The sequence below is a fragment of the Eschrichtius robustus genome, chromosome 5 (assembly GCF_028021215.1).
Source record: "Eschrichtius robustus isolate mEscRob2 chromosome 5, mEscRob2.pri, whole genome shotgun sequence".
In the NCBI taxonomy this organism is placed as follows: domain Eukaryota; kingdom Metazoa; phylum Chordata; class Mammalia; order Artiodactyla; family Eschrichtiidae; genus Eschrichtius; species Eschrichtius robustus.
Genome location: NC_090828.1, coordinates 123,298,967 through 123,309,624, shown reverse-complemented (window position 1 = coordinate 123,309,624; position 10,658 = coordinate 123,298,967). Strand labels below are relative to the sequence as shown.

At 45.8% G+C, this 10,658-nt stretch overlaps 1 long non-coding RNA gene across 1 annotated transcript in view; it reads right to left on the bottom strand.

The window, feature by feature from the left end:
• Positions 1-2,253: 2,253 nt before the first annotated feature.
• LOC137765419 (uncharacterized) overlaps positions 2,254-10,658 on the bottom strand; it is a 52,022-nt gene continuing 43,617 nt past the window's right edge. The window contains exons 4-6 of the long non-coding RNA XR_011074151.1: positions 9,561-9,675; positions 3,642-3,841; positions 2,254-2,402 (exon numbers count right to left, since the gene is read on the bottom strand). This is a non-coding gene — a long non-coding RNA (uncharacterized lncRNA). The remainder of the gene's footprint in view (positions 2,403-3,641; positions 3,842-9,560; positions 9,676-10,658) is intronic.

Sequence of the window (10,658 nt, the reverse complement as noted above, 5' to 3'; positions counted from 1 at the left end):
ATTAATCTATAAATAGATTGTTCTCCCAATGAAAATTCCACAGGGTCTTTTTTTGGAATCTCACAAGCTGATTCTAAAGTTCATATGGAAAAATAAACATACTAGAATAACCAAAAATTTTCTGAAAAGGAAAAGAAATGAGAGGAGACAAACCCTCGCAGGTATTCAAATGCACTGTCCAAACTACAATAATTAACAGACTCAGCTGGAGAGTAACCCGTGAATAGACAGGCAGATCAATTCAATACAAAAGAGCCCAGAAATAGAAACAAATGCTTATGGAAAATTTTTATGGGATAAAGGTGTCCCTTCAAACCAGTGGGGAACAACAAGTCCTTCAGTAAACAGTATTGGAACAACTGGGTTGCCAGCTTGGGAGAAAAAAGAACTGAATCCCTCATTCGATCCCTACACCTAATAAATTCCAGGTGACTCTAGATAAACGTTAAAGAGAAAAACTATAAAAGTACTAGAAAAAAGTATGAGCGAACATGAGCATATTTTAAAATAAAGGAATGGAGAGTAGGACTCAGACATCTTCGGGGGCCATTACTCTGCCTGCCCCAAAAGGTACCACTGAGCTGGTGCCTCTTCTACCCCGGGCACTGAGGACACACCAGGACAGCAGCCACACAACCCTTGCCCCATAGAGTTCCTATTCCAGCTGCGGGCGTTACGGAGCCCAAGCTCATTCTGCTCACTGCACGACAGGCCCGTAAATTGGGAGACAAGCTGTTGCAACAAGGAATAACGCTTTTAATCGGAAAGCTAGCAGACCGGGAAGACACACTAGCGTCTCAAAAAAAACCATCTTCCCTCAGTCCGAATTCCGGGCTCCTTTTATACAGAAGAGGGGGAGGGGGTGGGGCCACTGCAGCGCCGACCAATGGCTGAGCGGAGCTGCTACAGCTCGCGCCTGCCCCGCCCCTATTACAGGGGGAGGGAGGCAATAAACGAAAACACAAATAAAATAAATCATGTTAGATGGTGATTAGTTCTATGGAGAGGTACAGAGCAGGAAAGGAGGCAAAGCTCGTGAGTTGAGGCTGAGTGAAGCGATTTAGAGCCAGGAAGCCCTCACTGGGAAGGGGACACTGGTCTGGAGGAGGAAAGGGAGCAGCTGTGAAGACACCTGGGGGGAAGAGCATTCCAGGTAGAGGGGACAGCAAGTGCAAAGGCCCTGAGGCTGGAGTGCATCTGATGCATTCACAGAGCACAAGGTGACAAGTGGGGCTGGCGGAAGGTAAGAGAGATGGTAGGGAAAAAAGCCAGAGAGAGTTGGGAGGAGGTCTTTTCCTTGGAGTGAGATAGAGCCTCTGGAGGAACTTGAGCAGAGACTAACAAGATCTGCCTTCTTAAAATTCTGTTCAAATGCAAGGGAGGAAGCCAGGAGGTTATCACGGTAATCACGGTAGAAAGTGATAACGTGGTTCACGGTACTAGCAGTGGAGGTGAAGAGGAGTAATTTGATGTTATGATTTGACAGGATATGACATACAGCCAGAGCTACAGACAGATGGTAGGATGTGAGAGAAACTGATAAGTCAAGAACGACCCTAAGGGTTTTGGTCTGAGCAGTTGGAAAGATGGAACTGCCATCACTGGAGAAAGAGGTTCAAGAGAGAAGTGGATTTGGGGGCGATAATTAGTTCAGTTTTGGAAATGTTAATTTTGAGATTCTATGTTAGTGTTAATAAATGTTCATAAAATGTTAATTTTGAGACATCCAGTAGAGCTGCCAAATGGGCAGTTGTAAATCCAAATCTTGACTTCAGGAAAGAGGGCTAGAGATAAAAATTGGGAGTCGGAGAAATGGCATTTAAAAACGTGAGATCGAACAATGGGTCACCCGTTGGCAAAGGCAAAGTTTGGATCCAGATCTTGGTCCTGCCTTTGTACATTGAAGATTTGAGGTGGAGAACTAGCTGTATTCCTTATCCTTTGTTTCGTTTAGAGAGCAGTTAATTTCTATTTTTCTTTTTTTAGTAGGGAAGTATTTCATGTTCAGTTTAGAGACCAGACACCAGATAATAAACACCAAAAATGTAAACGACCTATAATCTCATTAAGCATAATCGCTCTTAGCCATTTGATATATTTCCTTTCAGGCTCTTGCTAATGTATATATTTTGTATGTCACACAATGCCCAAAAAGTATTAGTTGGTTTTGCCTTTTTATAAAAAAAAATATGAGAAAGGAAATGCGGGGCCCCTTGGGAGACTCACCTGGTGAATATCCATCCATGAAAATATCATCACTCTCTCCAAGGCAGGCTTTCTGCCCAAGATGCCTCGTTTTGCACGAAGATGGTCAGTGCTTCCCCTTGGGCTGTGCGGCCACTCGGCTCTGCCATCTGCTGAGCAGATGAGGAGCCTGGCTTCCTGACGTGTACCTGTGGCACCTGGTGGATAAACACATAAATGGGTGCTTGGCTGGTGTGACTGTCTTGTGTATAACAGGCCTCACCACCATGGGGCTTCCACCCGTAGTTGGGTAAGTGAGAGGCTCGTTCTGCGGCAGCAGGAAATTTACTTCCTTACACAGCTGTGAGGTTCAGGGAAGGGTATTCAGCAGTGGTTTCACAGTGGAGAGAGAAAACCCTTGGGAATTCATTTTGTCTTTTCAGCTCCCAGAACATCTCATTCAGAGAGAAACTGTCATCTTTCTATTCCTGACCTAGTACTAAGGCTCAGAACCAGTGACCTGCCTGCATTTTGCCTGAATTTCTTGCAAACTGTGAGGCCAAAGAAAGAGCAGCTGCTCTAAATACTGATTTGTGAAGGGAGTACAGGGTGAGGGGCAAAATCTGGCCCCTCTCCTGCTCCCGCACACACACCTTCCCCACTCCACGCCCCACCCTTCCAGCTGCTCCCACCAGGACAAGGGGAAACTGTGACACGACCACAGGGGCCCCAGAGTCAGGATTTTTATCACCATGGCGATCAGTCACCTCTTACAACAATGCCCGTAAGACACAGCCTCACGCACCCCTGCCAGAGCCTGACATGATGTGCTGATAAAAGCACAGATTTTTTTTTAAATATTCCTTTTTTTTTCTTTTTCCACGCTGTGTGGCATATGGGATCTTAGTTCCCCGACCAGGGATCGAACCCGTGCCCCCTACATTGGTAGGGTGGAGTCTTAACCACTGGACCACCAGGGAAGTCCTATTCTTGCTTTTTGACCAAGTAATCCTACTTTTATATAGATATATAAATTTATTTATTTATTTTTGGCTGCGTTGGGTCTTCATTGCTGCGGGAGGGCTGGGCTTTCTCTAGTTGCAGTGAGCGGGGGCTACTCTTCATTGCGGCACGCGGGCTTCTCATTGCGGTAGCTTCTCTTGTTGCGGAGCACGGGCTCTAGGAGAGCAGTCGCGGCTCGTGGGCTCTAGAGCGCAGGCTCAGTAGTTGCGGTGCACAGGCTTAGTTGTGCCACGGCATGTGGGATCTTCCCAGACCAGGGCTCGAACCCGTGTCCCCTGCATTGGCAGGTGGATTCTTAACCACTGCACCACCAGGGAAGTCCCAAAACCACAGATTTTAGAGGCAGCACACCTGGGCTCAAATCCCACCTTGATCAAGTTACTTAATCCCAGACTTGGTTTTCACACCTGCAAAATTGGGATGATAATACCCACCTGTCAAGTCTGTGGGGCAAGACTAAATAAAATGTCTGCAGATCCCCTGGTACCATAGTAGGTTACAGCAAATGTTATTTCCTGCTCCTGTTCATGGAGACCAGCCTTGTTGACGTGGATTCCCTCTCTGCACGCTCCTTCTGGGGACCTCAGAAGGTCATCTGGCAACACACTTCTCCTTTAGCATCTTCAATAGTGCTCTAGAGAGGGAATCACACGTCATTACCTTGACATTTGCAGTTGATACTAAAATAGATGTGAGGTGAAGTGCTAAGACTGAAAGTCACAGTTCAGGGCCTGAAGAGGGCTCAAAATGAAAATGACCTAGGGGAAGAAGTTCATTTGGGAAAATGTGAGTAACTCTCTTCGGGGGGAAGTGTAGCCGCTCTCCCAAGTTGCCTCAACAGCACCAGTCAGTGAGGAAGGAGTACGGCCAGCCTGGGTATTGAAAAGTTGTTCCTGTCCCGGGGTCTGAGGGGTCTCGAAGGGTGAGAACCGCTGAGGCCTCCAGAAGAATCACGTGTGTGGGTCCCGAGAGGAATGCCTGAGCCCCACTATTATGAATGGCTTCATCAGGTAATCTCACTGTCATTTCAGAGTCCTCCCAGAGGAAATGGGAGGCAGGAGATAAGCCATCTCATCCTTTTCCACCTAGGTGTCGTTAGAAGATACACAGTGGAGAGCAGTAGGGAATATAAAAGCAATTTCAACTTAAAGTCAAAGCTTCTAGTTTCAAGATAATTTCTACAAATGAGTATTAAATACAATGTGACAGGTGGGATAAAGGCCAACTCCTCAACATGGCATGCTATGCCCTGCATCCCTCCTATGTCTGCCCCCTACCAGCTGCCCAGAACCTTCTTCACATCCTAGAACATGTGTCTCTCACACTTGTGCACCTCCACAAAAGCCCTTCATTCCTCCTGATCTCAGCTCCAGGGGTGAATACCGGTTGTGTCCAAGGCCAATCCCAGTGGTCCCATTGCCATGCTGGTCATTGGTTTGGGTGTGAGCTTGTAACACAGATCTGGCAAAGAGATGGAAGGGAAATGTGCTGGGGGAAGAGGGGATTCTGGGAAAAGTTTTCCCACTAATTAAATTTTATTTATCTTTTTTATTTTTTTTGGCCGCGCTGCGCACTTGTGGGATCTTAGTTCCCTGACCAGGGATTGAACCTAGGTCCTCAGCAGTGAGAGTGTGGAGCCCTAACTACTGGACCGCCAGGGAATTCCCTTTTCCCACTAATTAAACAAAAAAGAACATTGAACAAAAAGCTCCTCTCATTCTGCCAGACATTGTCATGTCTGTGTGTGAAGCCTGGAACCATGGCAGCCACTTTGTGACAGGGAGGGAGCTAAGCTGATATAATGAGGACCACAAAGTGGAAAGATGGAAAGAATCTGCGGTTTTGACAACATTGTTTGAGCCAATGGACTACTCAGCCGTGGCAGCTGTTCTACCTCAAGACTTCTTGCTAAGTGAGGTAATACATTTTTCTTATAGTTGTAGCCACTTGAGGTTTTCTGCTCATTGCCACCAGAAGTGTCCTAACTGATACAAGACTTGAAGTCAATTTTCAATGTTCTAATTTAATCATATAAATAGTCACAAGGCTAAATCATCTTTCTCTGAATCTTCTAGTTTGTTTTGTGATGGGTTGGGGAAAATTGAGGGCACCATGAAGGAGGAGAAGCACAGTCTTTCTTGGCTGTCCATAAACTGAGACTAGCATGTGCCTGAATGATTGTTTGTTCCTGCGGAGATGGGTAGTTACTTTTCTACATTTTACTAGGAAGTGTGTATGTATGTGTTTTAAAAATGAGGATGCACTTGGACAATTTTAAAAGATAAGGACATGAGGGAAAAGCTAAAGGAGTTTTTTTGTGAGAGGTTTAATGGAAGTCTATACTTGGAGAGTCAAGGCCTTTTTTCTACCATGCACAAGAGCACCTGGCCAACGGGGTGAGTGGACACAAAAATCCAACCCACTCCTGGCACAGGCTGCATCTACCTGAAGGAAGGGGTGCATTTTTTCTAATCTGCACAAAGGTACCATAAGGGCTAGTGGTAGTCTTACGGGCAATACTGTTTCAAGGCCGGTAATAAAGTGTGGCATAGAGGTCATGAAGCAGATAAGAGGATCTATGTCCATATTTTGCCCACAACTGCTCTAGAAGTCCAGGAAGTGGACTTCAGCAATAGCAGGAGAGAGCTACTTGGAACAGATGTTCTTGAAACCTTCAGGAGCATACCACTGTGTCTGAAAATTGCTTTAAATATTTCATCACTGACCAGGTGTGATTACGTGTGCTAGTTAGTTCAAGCATCATCTCTAAGTATGTCAGTTGTCCAAAGTAAGAATATGTGTTCCAGGGGTGATCAGTTGGCCTTACATCAAAAGAGCCATAACAGTGTTTCTGATATCAGTCTTTCCTTCAGTGCTTTGCTAACTGGAACAGTGAATGTCAGAAATTGCTTTTTTTTTTTTAATAACTTTTTTTTTTTTTTTTTTTTTTGGCTGCATTGGGTCTTCATTGCTGCGTGCAGGCTTTCTCTAGTTGCGGCGAGCGGGGGCTACTCTTTGTTGCAGTGCGCAGGCTTCTCATTGCGGTGGCTTCTCTTGTTGCGGAGCACGGGATCTAGAGCGCGTGGGCTTCAGTAGTTGTGGCTCGTGGGCTCTAGAGCGCAGCCTCAGTAGTTGTGGTGCACGGGCTTAGTTGCTCCACAGCATGTTGGATCTTCCCGGACCAGGGCTCGAACCCGTGTCCCCTGCGTTGGCAGGTGGACTCTTAACCACTACAGCACCAGGGAAGTCCAGAAATTGCTTTTCAGTGATGAAATTAGCAACTTGTTGACTAACATGATTCATGCTTAGAAATGCATTCTCATTTGGTAAAAGAAATGATATTTAAGATATGTAGGCTGGACATAAATTTTAGAGACATTTCCCACTCTTTATAGTCAGGAAGAAAGAATCTTGCACCCTGAGGAAGGATTGTTCCTAAATGGTCCCATATCCAGCCACTGTTTCTGAGGATTCCTGGTTGCCAAAGCCCGCTCTAACCTGAACTGAATCCAGCCTCTGGAATGCTGGAGTCATCAGGGCAAATTTAATGGCAGGGAGCTGGAACTTCATTGAAATTACAGAAGAGGTTTTAGGACCATTTTGGTCCCTGCTGCTTGCTAATAAATGTTCCTGTAATAAGTATCAGCAGGGGTGGCAGAGTTTGGTCTGAGACTTGTTTTTATTATGAGAAGATTGTGGAGGTGCACTGAAATCTCCCCAAACCATCCCTGAGGTTAGTTTTCAACAGGGCACCATCCTCAATGGCAATACACAGTGAGGTTCCTTTAGAAAGTTTTCTTTTTATATTTATTTATTATTTAATTTATTTTGGCTGTGCCGGGTCCTCGTTGCAGCATGCAGGATCTTCATTGAGGCATGTGGGCTTCTTAGTTATGGCATGCATGCAGGATCTAGTTCCCTGACCAGGGATCGAACCCGGTCCCCCTGCATTGGGAGCATGGAGTCTTACCCACTGGACCACCGGGGAAGTCCCCCTTTAGGAAGTTTTGAGAGCAGTGGATTTTGTCCTGGGCGAGCCAGAACATGAGAGACAGAACGTGGTGAATGGAAGAGAAAGAACATGGTGATGCTGCATGATCATCTAGTGGACAAACAGATTTCTAAGCACTCGTGAGGCACACCTTTAGAAACTTCCAGAAATAAATAGAAAGTAAGAGCTGCTGATATCTCACAGTACAGCTGGCTAAGGCTCAAACAATCTTAGTTTGGGCATTAAAAGCAAATGTAACTTCATTTCCTACCTACATACTGGAAAAGTCCAAAATATTAGTTACATCCAGTGAAACTAAGCACGATTATATACAATACAGCATTTAAAGTGTGTAATGGTTGCAGGTATAAGCCATCCTGGAAAAAAAAAAAAAACAGTTGTAACAATCCAAGAGCAGAGGTCTTGATCCAAGTTATGGCTTCTGTGAGGTTTAATAGGGACTTAGTCCCTTTTCCTCTACTGGGCTTGTGAAGAAGTTTTATCTACTACTTCTGGTGATTTTAGGGGCTATCTTCCTGGGAAGTGGAGGAGAGGAGTGGGGTGGTAAAGCTTGTTGTGTCAAAGGCTTGTCATGGGGATCCTCTAGCTGGTAGTTTCAAACGACAATTACAGAGAAAACTGGGACATTTGGGGGCTCCTGGATTTCCATGTTACCTTACGAGGCCATTTTGATGGGGCAACTGTTCAGGAGCACGGGTACTGCACGGAATGAGAACATTCACACAGGCCTTTCGGGGGGCTCACAACCACAGATTGACAGGAGATCCCTAGTTGCCTGCCCCATGGAAGGCAAAACGGAACATTGGACAAGTCAACTCACCAATAGGTATTGAGCTCTTGTTAAGTGCCAAGCACTGTGGCAGTCACTGTGACCCAGTCCTGCTATGAATAGTCTTGTTAATAGCAAAGGCAAAACAAAACATGTTGGTAGTTGTAAATCAAGTGGGGAACAAAAGCTGATGCCTTCAGTGTTTTTCATTCTAGCCAATTTGTTTGCACCAATAAGTAGAACAACCTCGAGCTTAAAGCTTACTTCTCCTGAGCCTTGATGTACCCTCAATTCCCTCTTCCTCCCTTCCTTTCTTCTCCCCAGTAATGAAGAATTTTTGAGCATCTAATGTGTTTCAGACACTCATGCTAGATTCTGAGCATACAGAGATAAAAACACAAGTTATGGCCCTTACGGAACTCATGATCTCGTGTGTGTGTGTGTGTGTGTGTGTGTGTGTCTGTCTGTCTGTCTGTCTGTCTGTGGGAGGGTGGTGGTAGAAAGAAATAGATAAACAGACCATTAAAACACAACTTGATAGGGAATTCCCTGGTGGTCTAGTGGTTAGGATTCTGCGCTTTCACTGCCAAGGGCGTAGTTTCGATATCTGGTCAGGGAATTAAGATCCCACGTGCATGGCGCAGCCAATGAAAACAAAAAACAAAGAAAAACTTGATAAATACTAGAATAGTGAGGCCTCAGGTAGCTCAGAGGAGACATATCAAACTCAGAAAATTTATGTCAAAGCTATAAACAAGCTCCCTGGAGGTGACGCCACTTGAGCTAGGTCTTAAAGGACAAGTGGCCAGGGTGGAGGAGAGGGATGAAAGGCCTTCAGGTCAGCTGGCAGCATGTGCAGTACGTGTTGTTGTGACCGCAGGAGGCCGAGGAGGGGCTCCAGGGAATTCAGCTTTCAGCAGCCGGGACACAGGATGCACCGGGGAAAGGATGGCAGCAGAGCAAGCTGGACTTTGGGCTGAGCCCGGATCACAGAAGAAACAACTTAATCCTGAAGGTGACAGAAAGTCAAGGGATTTAAAACAGAGAAGGAACAAAATATATTTTTGTTAGAGGAGGTCGAGGACAGACTGCAGTAGAGAAGAAAGACAGAGACAGGGGGACTTCCCTGGTGGTCCAGCGGTAAAGATTCCGCCTTTCAACACAGGGGACGCAGGTTCCATCCCTGGTCGGGGAACAAAGATCCCACATGCCGCGGGGCAACTAAGCCCGAACGCCACAACTACTGAGCTCACATGGCTCAACAAGAGAGCCCACGTGCTGCAAACTACAGAGCCCATGTGCCCTGGAGCCCGAGCGCCACAACTAGAGAGAGAAAACCCGCACACCACAACGAAAGATCCTGCATGTATCAAGGAAGCTCCCACGTGCTGCAACAAAGCCCTGATGCAGCCAAAAAAAAAAGGAAAGAGATAGGGTTGTGACAGTTGTTTAGGGTGTAATTTTTAAAAGAGCCCTTTCAGGTGTATTTATCCATAACATCAGTCTACTCCTATAAGTAGTCTATAATTAATATTTTTAAGTTGAAGTCTCATTATTCTCTAGCACTGGTACCTGAATCAAGGAATGTTACTTGTCATTCCCGGGGAATCATGTTGCTGGGCGACTCTCCATCCGTTGCTTCAACAATTCTTCAATGGTTCTTTGCTTCAGAGAGAAGGCAACACTACTGGGGTCAAAGAAATCATAGCTCAGCTTTAATTGTCAAACTGATTTGAAGGCCACGGTGAAGATAATCATATTGAAAGCTGGGTTTTACTGAGTGACAAAGGTATTTTCTAAATTCTGAAATTTTCCCTTTAAATAAGAAGAAGTAAATTTTGGATTATAGAGAAGGGAAGAACTTGGATAAGGGCAAAACATTTGAAAGAGGAAAGGGAGAAGGGGCGAAAGGTCAGATACAAATGTCTTGCTTGTCTTGTGGGGTGGAAACTTCCAGAAGGGGTGTAAGGAACCCACTGTTACATTTTGAGAAACCTGAGAACACTGGGGTTTTATGTCAGAGGAGACCGCAGGGCATTCAAAGAAGTCCCACATTGGGCAATGGCCCTGCATTGATGCCTGTAAGGAGTGATAGAGCAGCTTCATTCAAGAGGAGTTAGTGGTCCCAGTGGACCCCAGTCTACATGTCACAGGGGGAGGCTTGAGGAGGACCCATAAGTACCAGTAGTGGATGAGAGAATGCTAAGAAAACTGGTAGACCAGAGGAAGGCTGGGAATCAGGAGGAGGAGGTCACAGAACATAGGGTCTCGTGACTAAAGGCTGTATCAGGAAACTTCGGCTTTAGCAGTGATTCCCAGAATTCCAGCCGGGACCCACTACTCCTCAGCATCAGGGGTACAGTTGGTCCAGTGACCCTGTAGGATGAGGGCCATCTCGTGGAAGGCAGGGGAAACCCAAAGCCCCCCCATCCGCTGCACCCAAGTGCCCAAGGAGGAGGGAGATACAGCCCTGAGACAGGAAGTGAATTTGAATCCACTATTTACCCCCAGCTGACAATTTTAAACTGGAAGAGACTGAGTTAAATTTTTTAAAAATTGTAGGTGTCTTCCTCAGCATGAGCAACAAGGGCACTGGTCTCAAGCAGGATGGGCTCAGTTCATGAATATAAGGTTACTTGGGTTTTTTTTGCATCTGAGTTGTAGTGTGTA